Genomic DNA, 12,858 nt, shown 5'->3' with positions numbered 1-12,858 from the left:
GGCCCAACTCAGGGCTCAGTCTCATGACCCTGAGATCATGACCTGAGAAGAAATCAAGAATGGACACTTAACTGACTGAGCTACCCAGGTGCCCCAATCTCATTGGTTTCTTCTCTAATTTTTGTTCCTGTTGTTTACTCTGAATTTGCTCTTCTCTTTCTAGTTTCCTAAGTAGAAGCTTAATGATTTATTTTAGCGCTTTCTTATTTTTAAAATATATGCATTTAATGCTATAAATTCCCCTCTAAGCACTGCTTTTGCTCATCCCACCAATTTTGATAAGTTATATTTTCATCTTCATTTAGTTAAAAATATTTTAAAATTTTTCTCGAGATTTCTTCTTTGATTTATGTGTTAATTAGAAGTGTGTTGTTTAATCTCCAAGTATTGTCTAGCTATTTCTGTCATTGATTTCTAGTTTAATTTTATTATGGTCTGGGTGCAGACTTGATATGATATATATTCTTTTAAATTTGTTAAGGTGTGTTTTATGGCCAACAATGTGGTCTATCTTGGTAAATGTCCCATGTGAGCTTGAGAAGAATGTGTTTTCTGCAGTTTTTGGATAAAGTCGTCTTTATCAATTATATCCAGTTGATTGACGGTGCTGTTGAGTTCAACTATGTCTTTACTAATATTTTGCATGTTGGGTATGTCCATTTCTGATAGAGTAGTGATGAGGTATCCAACTATCATAGTGGTTTCATCTATTTCTCCTTGCTGTTCTATCAGTTTTTGTTCTGTTAGGTGCATATATGTTAAGGATTGTTACGTCTTCTTGGAGAACTGATCCCTTTATTATGTAGTGTCTTTCTTTATTCCTGGCAACTTTCCATGCTTTGAAGTCTGTCTTTCTGAAATTAATATAGCTACTTCTGTTTTTTTAAATTAGTGTTAGCATGGTATATCTTTCTCCATTTATTTTAATCTATATGTGTCTTTGTATTTAAAGTGAATTTCTTGTAGACAACATATAAGTGGGTTCTGTTTTTTGACTTACTCTGACAATTTCTGTCTATTAATTGGTATATTTAGACCATTGACATTCAAAGTGATTATTGATATAGTCGAATTAATTTTCACCACATTTGTTACTGTTTTGCCCTTGTTCTGTGTTTTCACTTTTTTCTTTCAACCTTTTCTTTCATTTGTGGTTTCAATTATGCATTTTGTATAGTTCCATTTTTTTTCTTTCTTAGCATATCTGTTATACTTTAAAAAAAAAACACTATTTTTAGTGGTTGCCCCAGGATTTGCAAAACATGTTTACAGCTAATCTAATTCACTTTCAAATAACACTATACCACTTCATGGGTAATGTGAGTACCTTTATAATAACAAAATAATCGTCATTCTTTCCTCCTATCCCTTGTATCATTGTTGTCATTCATTTTAATCATTATATATATACATTTTCAAGTACACTGTTGCTATTATTTTGAACTTATCTGTTTAATCAATTAAGAATAAGAAAAGAGTTTTTATTTTACTGTCATTTATTTTTTTCCAGTGTTTGCCCTTTATGTAGATCCAAGTTTCTGACTTATATCATTTTTTTTCTTTATAAAAAATTTCTTTTAACATGTCTTGCAAGGCTAGTCAGCTAGCCTGTTGGCAACAAATACTCTCAAGTTTTGTTTGTCTGAGAAAGTCTTTTATTTTTCTATCACCTTTGAAGGATAATTTCACAGGGTACTGAATTCTAGGTTGGTGGGATTTTATTTTTTCAAAACTTTAAATATCTCACTACACTCTCCTTGTATGTGCATGATTTCTGAGGAGAAGTCAAATATAATTCTTATCTTTGCTTCCCTATGGGTATGATTTTTTTTCTTCTGGCTTCTTTCAGGACATTTTCTTTATCTTTGATTTTCTGTACTTTGAATGAGATATGCCTAGGTATATATTGGACATTTATTCTACTTGCTGTTCTTTGAGTCTCCCGAGTCTATGGTTTGGTGTCTGACACTAATTTGGAGAAATTTTTAGTCATTATTTCATCAAATAGTTTCTCTATTCCTTTTTCTTCTTCTGGCATTACCATTATGTATGTTATACCTCTTAGTAGTTATCCACAGTTCTTGGAATATTCTATTTTATAAGTCTTTTTTTTTTCCTTTGCTTTTCAGTTTTGGAGGTTTCTGCTGAGATATCCTCAAGCTGAGAGATTCTTTCCTCAGTCATGTCCAGTTGACTAAATAGGCACGTCAAAGACATTCTTCATTTCTGTTAGTGTTTTTGATCTCTAAAATTTCTTTTTGGTTCTTTCTTAGAATTTCCATCCCTCTGCTTACATTGTCAATTTGTTCTTACATGCTGTTTACTTTATCCATTGAATAAATGGATATTAATCATAGTTGTTTTAAATTCCCAGTCTCATAATTCCAACATTCCTGCCGCATCTGGTTTTGATGCTTATTCTCTCTCTTCAAATGGCCTTTTGCCTTTTAGTATGCCTTGTAATTTTTTCCCTGATAGTTGGACATGATGTACTAGGTAAAAGGAACTTGCATTTAGGCTATTTGTAATGTAGTAGTAAGGTGTGGGAGGGAGAGGGAAAATTCTATAGTCTCTCTTTTTTTAAGATTTTATTTATTTATTCATGAGAGACAGAGAGAGAGAGAGAGAGATAGAGAGAGAGAGAGGCAGAGGGAGAAGCAGGCTCCCAAGGAGCAGGGAGCCTGATGCGGGACTCGATCCCAGGACTCTGGGATCATGACCTGAGCCGAAGGCAGACGCTTAACCATCTGAACCACCCAGGAGCCCAAGAATTCTATAGTCTTATGATTAGGTCCCAGTCTTTTAGTGAGCTTGTGTCGCTGGATTGTCAACTTCCTCAATGCTTCTCAGTAATCCCTCTCCCTCCTTGCACCAGATAGGGTGGCAAGCTTGGACAGGAATTGGGTATTCTCATCCTCCAGGTCATTGAGGCTCTGATAAAATCCCAGCAGGTTAGAGTCTGGTTAACTTCTCCTCAGGACAAGATTTGTTAAGAACAGAATGCCCTCTTGTGTTTCAAAATGGTTCCTTTTCCCATTCCCTGGCTGGAATTTCTTTGATATTTACTGTGAGAACCTGGTCAAGCTTCTAGAGGTAAAACTCACAAAAATGTGCCCCTCCTTGACTGTGTTCTCCTGGAGCTTTTTACTCTGAGTTGTCTGCATTCAGCCTCAAGAAATTTATCAATTACTGTTTAGGTTTTCCTACCCTGACACTGGTTCTGTCACTCTATGGCAGTTTCTGCTTGTGCATTTCTGCTCTGTTAAGTATTATCTACATTTGCCTGTTGGTCTTTCCAATTTTGGGGGCTGCATTTTGCTCTCTGGCCTTACTTCTTTTACAGATCTAAGAAGAGTTGTTGATCTTTCAATTTATTTCAGCTTTTTACTTGTTAGGATTGAGTATTGACTTCCAAGCTTCTTATATGTTGGACCAGAAACCAAAAGTCTGCCTATGGTTTTTCAAAGTACTCAAAATAAATCAATTTGGTGATGTTTTCTTCTAATGTTGGAATAGATAATATTTTCTTTCTTTTTTTCCCAAAGTTTTTATTTAATTCTAACTGGAATTATTACAGTGTAATATTAGTTTCAGAGGTAGAATTTAGTGATTCATCACTTAAATACAACACCCAGTACTCATAACAACAAGTGTTCTCCTTAATACCCATCACCCATTTAACCCATCCCCTTGTCCACCTCCCCTCCAGCAACCCTCACTTTGTTCTCTATAGCCAAGAATTTGTTCTATGGTTTGTCTCTCTCTCTTTTTCCCTATGTTTATCTGTTTTGTTTCTTAAATTCCTCATATGAGTGAAATCATAGCAACATTACCAACAATAGCCAAATTATGGAAAGAGCCCAAATATCCATTGACTGATAAATGGATAAAGAAGATATGGCATGTATGTACATTTATTATATATTATTATATTCCATTCTATATAATAGAATGGAATATTACTCAGCCATCAAAAAGAATGAAACCTTGCCATTTGCAATGACGTGGATGGAGGTAGAGAGTATTATGCTGAGTGAAATATTAATTATTTTGTTCCAAAGTATAACCTTATCTCTGGCAAAAGTCAACTTATTTTTATAAGTAACAGTACATTTAAAACATTATTTTGTGTATTGCAGGATAATTTTCTCTCACACACACACCTATTCTAAGCATTATTTTAAGTTATACAATTAATATTCTAACTCCATTTCAGAAAATATGTAGCTCTTTTATATACATTAGATTCCACAGTCTCTCTCTAGCAGGATACTATATTCTTGTTCCACTCCTCCATTGTGTGTTCCTATATTTGTTAGGATTAGCCCATCCTAACTGCATGGTCAAATCGATCAGTGAACCCTATGTTGCCAGGCCATAAGAAGTCACTTTTGCATCTGCTTAAGAAGCATGTGTATTACCTCGAGACCCTGGACTTGGAGTTGGCCCAGCAACTACATGAAACTTTGAATTCCTTATAAGATATGTTGGATACTGGCATTATGTTAGGTAGGGCCATTAAAAATTATCATATAAGGAAAAGATGTATGGATATTGGCCATTTAAGGAGAAGTCAGTTGCTATGTGCCCTGTCTTTAACTTCTCACATCTATACCTGTTTCTTCCTTGAAATTCTCTTTATTGCTCTGAATTCAGTTCATAAAGTATTATTGGGTATGATCCAGTTTCTCCTTCCATAGTGATAAACATATGATCTAGCTTCGTCACAGTGGTTGTTTTAAATTTGAACACATTATCTAAACAGAGCTAAACAGTTATTTGGAGGGGGTGGATATAGTGTAGACACTAAGAGAAATAGTGTCTTTCTTCTTTGGGATATTAAGTTTTAGAATGGGATAATCCAGAGCTACTGTCTCCTTGCTTGCACAATTAGAAGAAAAGAGGCCAGTGAGGGTAGGATGCAGAGGAAGAATGAATCCTGACAATATTGTCACATGTCAGCAAATCAACTGTGCCTAAAGTAAGAACACAGGGCAGCTAAATTGGCTGGATGAGAAACTCACTCTACATTAATGTCTTACATGAATATGCTACCCACCCCCATTAAGTTAAGAGAGCTTTAAATTAATATTCAGATTTGAAGGTTGTATGCTGCTATATTTATAATACCTGCAATGGAAGTATATGTAATTGACTCCAAGACTGTTCTATGAGTGGTGGTTTCTCTAACATTGATTTTTTACTAGAGTTTTCCTTATCATTATCAAACTGTAATGATGGTCAGGGATCACAAAAGTTTGTTCCTGGGAGTACAACACACTGACTTCTCTTGGACTACTGCCACATATCTTTGGCTTTTCTTCAGAGTAGGTATATAAATTTCAAGTGCAGGTCAAGTTCTCATACTTTGAAGAAAATCAATTACTAGGTTGAGGCTGGCTTAATAAAATCACTTGAAAACGGTAATATCACAGGGTATATGCACTTATTGTTTAAAATTGTCCTTTTGCTGTTTTGCCTTTAATGATTTTCTTTTATATTTTTTCTGTTGTTGAAGTGAGAAAATATACGAACATGTACTTCATGTATGAATACGTACTTCATGTATGAACATGTCCTTCATATAAAATGTATGAACATGTAAATCATATAAAAATACTCCTTTTTTCAGTGATTTCCACTAAAGAGCTGCTTAGCAATGGATAAGATCACCATGCTATACATTATGGATTGAAACATAAATAAGAAGCTAAGGCAATTTCTCTTAAACTTCACTGAACAATTCTTGTTGCTGTTTTTGCAAATTAGAGAGATATTCTTAAAATACACAAAATCAATAAGTAATATGCTTTAAATATCTTTTATCACACAACTCAACTCTGTTAATAAAAAAGACCATTATCCATTTAGTTTCATGGATGGTGTGGGAGTGTGACCATAAATCAATGGGAACTATCATTACCAGCAAATTGAGAAACATTTAATGGGTGTTTTGGTACAGTTTGGTTGTACTGTATAGATTAATCTTTTAAAAGCAGTTGCTTATTTGAGTGGGGATGGAATTTATATATTTCATTTTGATAAGGATGATAGGCAGTATTCAAATTTGTAATCAGAAACCTGATATTGTGAAAAATCTGCTGACTGTGGTGAGAAATTGAGTAAGCAAGTAAGAAATGTCAAAGGATATGGTAACCACCATGGTGGTGCATGTGGTGAATTGGTACTCTAGGCTTCTGTAAGAAAGGGGTCAGTACTCTGAATCTTGGGCACCCAAATATAAAGCCAGTAGTGACTTGTACTCATGTTCTTGATAATTTCCTAAATCTGTGGACAAAATGAGGAAATAAAAAAATTTTAAGGGTGACGTTTGGCAATTCAGATAATGCCAGACTGTGGATATGTTTGGCCATTTGGTGATTTCTAAATCCCCTTAAGGAAGAAACCAATTTTTTTTTCTTGTTCTCACTTTGTTAGATTTACCAAATCCTCTCTTTTATGTAATGACAGCTGGTTATCTCTTCAGATAGAAAATCCTTAAATAATATGTCAGTATCTTTTCAAGGAAATGTAAAATTAAAACAAGTTCTAATCTTTTATTATTTAACTAATTATTTTTTTATTTTAAAGATTTATTTATTTATTTGAGAGAGAGAAAGAGAAAGAAAGAGAGAACATGAGTGGAGGGGAGGGGTAGAAGGAGAGGGAGAAGCATACTCCCCGCTGAGCAGGGAGCCCAAAGTGAGGCTGGATCCTAGGACCTTGGGATCATGACCTGAGTCAAAGACAGAGGCTTAACTGACTGAGCCATTCAGGTGCCCCTAAAGAATACTTTATTCACTAATTCAGCTATCAGATTTTTATAGAAGACCTAATAATGCTAAAAACTGTTCTAAGCACTGGGATACAAAGATTAATGTGGACAGCCTCTGTTCTGTAATATAGATTGGAGAATGAGGGAATTGAACATATAAATTCATTAAAGTAAAAACTACTGTAATACAAGTTCTAATGGGTACTAAAAATAAGATGCATTAAATTGGAGAGTGACATACTTAATATTTTAAAGATACATATGTGTTTGATGGCTAGAAAAATGTAAAGAGGGATCTAGGCATGTGTAAAAGCCTGGGAACTAGAAAGCATACGACTTTCTGGGAACTACAAATAGTTCAGACTGGCCAAAGAACAGGCTCTGTGTGTGTGTGTGTGTGTGTGTGTGTGTAATACAAAGAGAGAAAACTGTAAATGTGAATAGAAGGAACAAGGTAATTTAAATCCGTATTTGTATTACTTCAGGAGTTTGAGGACTGTCTTATGTTGAGCAATAGATTTACCAGATTTTAAGTGAGGAAGAAATACATTCAGATTTTCTCTTTTAGAAATGTACTGGTTTCAGTATGCCTTAATTGAAGCTGTGTGAAATTGAAGGTTCGAAGACAATAGCCATAGTACAAGTTGATAGAAATCTGTACTAGGTTACTGGTAAGGGGATGGGGGAGGGTGTATATTTGAAAGATGTTTGGGGGACAGATGAGAGTTGACAATGTGAAATGAGGGTGATGAAGATAAGGAAGTGGTCTATATTCCTGGGTTGGGCTAATGGATGGACTAACATGCTATTTACCTTAACAGGCAGCGAAGAATGAGAAAACAGATTTGAGGGAAAAGGTAATGAATTCAATTTTTGACATACCATGCTTGAGGTAATTTAGGAACAGTCAGGTGGACATATCCAGAAGACAGTTAAACGCATGAAGTTCTAGACCAGAAGACAAGTCATTGACTAGTATAGAAGTCATTAAGAATATGTGGTAGTTGAAATCATCAGTGTGATATGGAGAAGAATAAACCTGCAAAGTTGGAACCATGAAAAATTAAAGGAAAATGTTACTGAAAAGGAGTAGTCTGACAGTAGGAAAAAGTAGTGTCTTGGAAGGCATGAGCAAGAGAGACATCCAAGATTTAGGAGTGGTCAGTGTTATGAGATGCTATATTCAGATCTAGGGACATAAAGGTTAAAAGAAATTCAGTGGATTTATCATTTAAAAAATTGTTAGTGTCTTTAATGAGAGATTATTGCAGTGGTTATGGAAGCCAAAACACATTTTGAATATTCTGTCAGCTAAGTGTAATGGAGTCCTGACAAATTTATAAAAAGATACAATTGTTTATCTTGCTTGTTTCTTTTCTTTGCTATGTGGAAGAACTAGAACAGCCGGAGAGGTACAGCTAGTGCTCTGCTGCAGAGGACTGTATCCTTTAAAAAAAAAATGTAATAGCACATAATGTAACTAGATTTCTATTTTCCCAGCGTAGGGCTAAGACAGTAACATTCTGTTTCCAAGTGGCTGGTAAATCTCAAATAGAAGTGGAAGCCAAGCATAATGTACAATTGTTATTTCTATCTAAATGCATTTGATTTCTTAGTTCTCTTTGTTTTATACTTGGAGAACAGATTTTTTTTTTTTCCAATTAAAGATGGTTGGTACTGTTACACTTTATATAACTGAAAGCATAAATAAATCCAGATGAATTATTATAAGGAAAGGAGATATTTTACTCTGTGACAACCCTGGAACATATTAGAAAGATTTTGAAAGGAGTGATGTCTACTAATTGACTTTGAAGTCAATATTTAAAGATATAAACAAATAACCACTGCTGAGTAAAAAGAGATGTTTGCAAGAATTTATGGCAAACCTGTGATTTAATTCTTAGTCCTTGTATATAAAAATTTTATTTTTGTGTTTATATGTCTCCTATAAAATTTTTGTTACATTATTTTTTACATAAAAACCAGTGGTCATTAAGATAAACATTTCTTAATGCTACAGAATACTATTTCTGTTAGGGAATAACCAAACTCTCAATTTTTAATTTAAAGTTATCATTTTTCTTGTCCTCCTTCCCCCAGTTATGCAAATATTATTTTGTAAAATAATGTGATTAGGAACACAATGACATAGAGTTGATTTGAATGGTGGTTTTTTGTTTGCCTTTGTTAACTGTATTTGTTTCTTGATATTTTGTATCTTAAATTTCTTTTCAGCCATTCTATTTTATCAAAGTACTTCCATGGCTTTTAAAAAAATATATTTTCTAAAATAATGCTTCAAGTTTTTAAATTAATTAATGGATAGTATTTTCCTTCCTTAGAATTTGGTCCTGTGATCTTTATCTTGGCTTTCATTACCAAATCTACAGATCCTACCTTTGTCATCTTCCTCATAATTTATTCTTTTTTGATCCCTAGTGGACTTTGTAATATAGGCATTTGGGAAACTATTCTGCATATTTTTCAACAGTCAGAATATGAGTTGTGTTAACAAATTTGGGTCTAATTTTAACATGACTACTAAGAGACTCTATTTTGTTTCCTAATACAATTTCCATCTGGCAGTGAACAAAGAGAAAATAGTAGATGTTTGTTAGGAAGCAAAACAAAATGATATTCTTCTTTGGTCAGTGGAAGAGTGTCTCTTGTGTAATAAGGGATGTAAACTATTTATTAAAACTCCAAAGCACAGAAAGCGTACAGAGCAGTAATTTTTAATATTAAAATATATTCTAAAAATATTTTTATAACTTCAATTGAACAATTTTCTACTGCTATCGAAACACATTTAATGTTCTTTACTTTTTAGGATTTAATATTGGTCAGGTGTGTTAATATTTAGTATTACAGCAAACTACTTAGTTTTGCTGTGATATTAAATAATTACAGCAAATTATTTAATTTTAAAAATGACTATTAACTCTTAACATAGTCACTTTATTTGAGGGAATTAAAAATGGTAAAATACAGAGTAAAACCTGACCCTAGGGGGCAAAAACCAAATTAAAAATTATTTTTGTTTCTATTTTTTTTATTTCATAATACTCTTTCTTTTTATGTGTGAGGTATAATGACAGAATAGGTTCTTCCCAGTTGATTTTTCGATTCGTTAACAAATGTTTGCTGAGTACTTACTATGTGCTAGGTACTTTACCAAATACAGAGTGAACCAAAGAAACATGGGAATTATCAAAATCATGAGAATCTTTTTGTAACGTTGTTATTTACTACTGTCTGCCCTAGGCAATTTATACATTTTTATTATTGTTTTTTAAAGATTTTATTTATTTTTATATGACACAGAGACAGAGATAGTGAGAGAGAGAGCATAAGCAGGGGGAGCGGCAGGCAGGCAGAGGGAGAGGGAGAAGCAGGCTTCCCGCCGAGCAGGGAGCCCGATGTGGGGCTTGATCCCAGGACCCTGGGACCATGACCCGAGCCGAAGGCAGCCGCCTAACCGACTGAGCCACCCAGGCGCCCAATTTATACATTTTTAAATTGAAATACTTTAGATATACATTGGTAGAAAGTTAAATTCATAGTACATAGTAGAACATATCTGTTAATGGTGTTTGGGCTGATGTTCCATAGATAAAGTGATAGAGCTTTAGAAGATTGTTACAAAAAGCTCCTCTCATGTCTATTTCTGTAGTCATTTGAAAAGGATAAAAGAAAAGGACTGAAAAAATAGATTAACCTGTATTTGAAGAACAACAACAGTGAAATCAATGGCTGTCCTGTCAATGCTGTCAAATGTACCTTTTCCACCTACACTCAAAATAAGCAGTTCTTTTCTGTTTGGGAAGTTTATATACATACCATTTTGGTACAGAACCACCACTGTAATGACTAGATAGCTCAAGGAAAAAAGCCAGAAAACTTTTAAACCATACTTCTAGTTCTAAGTAAGTAAATACCTCTAACTTTTTTGAAATGCGTTTGTTATTAATTTCCTAACATAAATTCTCTCTGAGAGATCTGCTGATGTAGTAGGAATATTTTTAAACCAAGAAGTTCAGGAAATCCAGAGTATTAAGAGTACAATCTTCCCAGCTCATGTTTATTTGCTTTCTTCTTTAGACAAGCTTTGAAAAGCACTCTTCTTACAGTACTAAATTTATTATGTTATATTTGTTGTCATGACCTATTATTGAGATGGCTAGGATCATCCTCAGTTTATTCATAAACTCCTTTTCTTTACCACGGAGTCCAGGGAGGAAAGAACTAAATGCGTTATTTATCATTCTTAATTAAAAACAAATTTAGCTTTAAACTCCTAAGTAGAAAGCTTGATCTTAATGTGATCAATGGAATCATTTTGGAGATTTTCTTAATTTGGTTACAAGGAATAGAAAATAACTCAAATTATCTTATCTAAAACCTAGTGGAATTTATTAATAGGCTATTGGGTTATTTCATGGGATCCAAGGAAAATTTAAACAACTAGTTCTTAGGAAGAGCAAAAAACAAGACAGTGCTGTGACTCTTGGCAGCAGTAATATACTCAATAGTTTCTTAGAGAAGGGGGCTGGGGTGTGGACCTGGAAAGAATTCCAATTGTTCTCTGCATTTCTGGCCCAGAGCCTATCCTTCTCACACACTGAATAGCATGTCAGGGCATTTGTCCTTTCATACTCATACCATGAAACTGAACCACTAAAAATTATTACTAAGAAGGTAAGGAACAATAAATACAAGGAAAGAAAGGCAAAGGAACATTGCCCAATGCCCAGAGCGTAGATTGTTTATGTTGTATACCCAGGCTTCTTATAAATGGGGTGCCCTTGGCTCCATGATCCCAAAACTATCCTAGACTTGATCCTTCTCAATTAAAGCCCTCTTCTTAGGCAATAGAGTGGAAATGATGGTTTAGAAAGCCTTGATATCTCCTTATAGTCCAACTTATTAATCATCAAAATTTCATATATTGGGAGGATGATAACATGAAGTTCTTGGATTTTTTTTGTTTTTACCATTGTTGCTTGATAACCTTCTGAATTATGTTCTGTAATTCTGGTTTTCTGTGAACATCTTATAAGCTTTCTAGTCCTACATGGGTTTTTCCTTTAAAATTACCAGGATGGCACATCCAGTGGTCACTAGCATCCCTGCATTTTTTAATTAGCAATAATCGCGCCTCGGATAAACCTCATTGGCTACGATACTGCCATTGCGCAAAGCTATCCCTGCATTTTTTAAACAGAACCTTTTTCTTCCTATCACTTCCCAACTGCTTTTGATCTTATCTTTTTCACCCTAACCTTATACCCAACCCTCATTTTTCCCTTCATGGTTTATTAAACCATTTTCCATCAACTCTCATCCTTTAGTTTCTCTTCTTGTTCTGTTTTCCTGACTTTGACAATGGCTTTTCTTTTTTGTAACAAATTGGGCATGTTTATTTTGCCTTAGGCAATTGAGGATAATCATTCCTCCAACCTCGAATCCTTTTAGATGATTTTCTCACTCACATCACCATAGACACAGAAATGGAATAAAAATGAACTGATAGGTCTAGAGGAGAATTCTTCGAAAGATCAGTTTTGAAACAATAGGTGAAGAATAACTAAGACAAACCTATTTTTAAGTTTGTAGATATTCTCTGATGAAATACACCTCAAGAATTTTTTATATTTTTCTAGTCAACTATACATATGATTTAGATATAACACATTAGTGTCTAAACGTGTACAATGAATTGAACCCTTCATGATCTGTGATATTATTAACATCCAAATCATTTTGGAATTGGCCTTAAATGTTCAAAAAAATCTTTATTTACTATACATTAATCTAGTAATTTGGTTGCACAGATAGTACTTGAGGTTTAATTGGTCCTTAAATAGGATTTATAGTTCTTTAAATTATCAGTAAATCAAATTTATATAAATTATAATTTAATTTAGGACTACTGAATGAATAGGGAAAGGGTAGCATATTTTCTTTAAGTTGTTTTCAGAACTCTGATTAATGTTTATTTACATGGAAAGAGTACTATTAGAATTATAATTTATTCCAAATATAATATATTAAACATATTTATAAAAGCATGATGTTAC

At 33.7% G+C, this 12,858-nt stretch overlaps 1 pseudogene; it reads right to left on the bottom strand.

Annotated features, from left to right (window-relative positions):
• Positions 1-11,853: 11,853 nt before the first annotated feature.
• Positions 11,854-11,981, bottom strand: LOC114226010 (U4 spliceosomal RNA; annotated as a pseudogene).
• Between the last annotated feature and the right edge of the window lie 877 nt (positions 11,982-12,858).

The sequence above is a fragment of the Eumetopias jubatus genome, unplaced genomic scaffold, assembly GCF_037043125.1.
Source record: "Eumetopias jubatus isolate StellerSeaLion01/CBP00866 unplaced genomic scaffold, mEumJub1_p1.0 scaffold_3, whole genome shotgun sequence".
Classification (NCBI taxonomy): Eukaryota; Metazoa; Chordata; class Mammalia; order Carnivora; family Otariidae; genus Eumetopias; species Eumetopias jubatus.
Note: the sequence above shows the minus strand (reverse complement) of the source record. Positions and strands in the feature narration are given on the sequence as shown.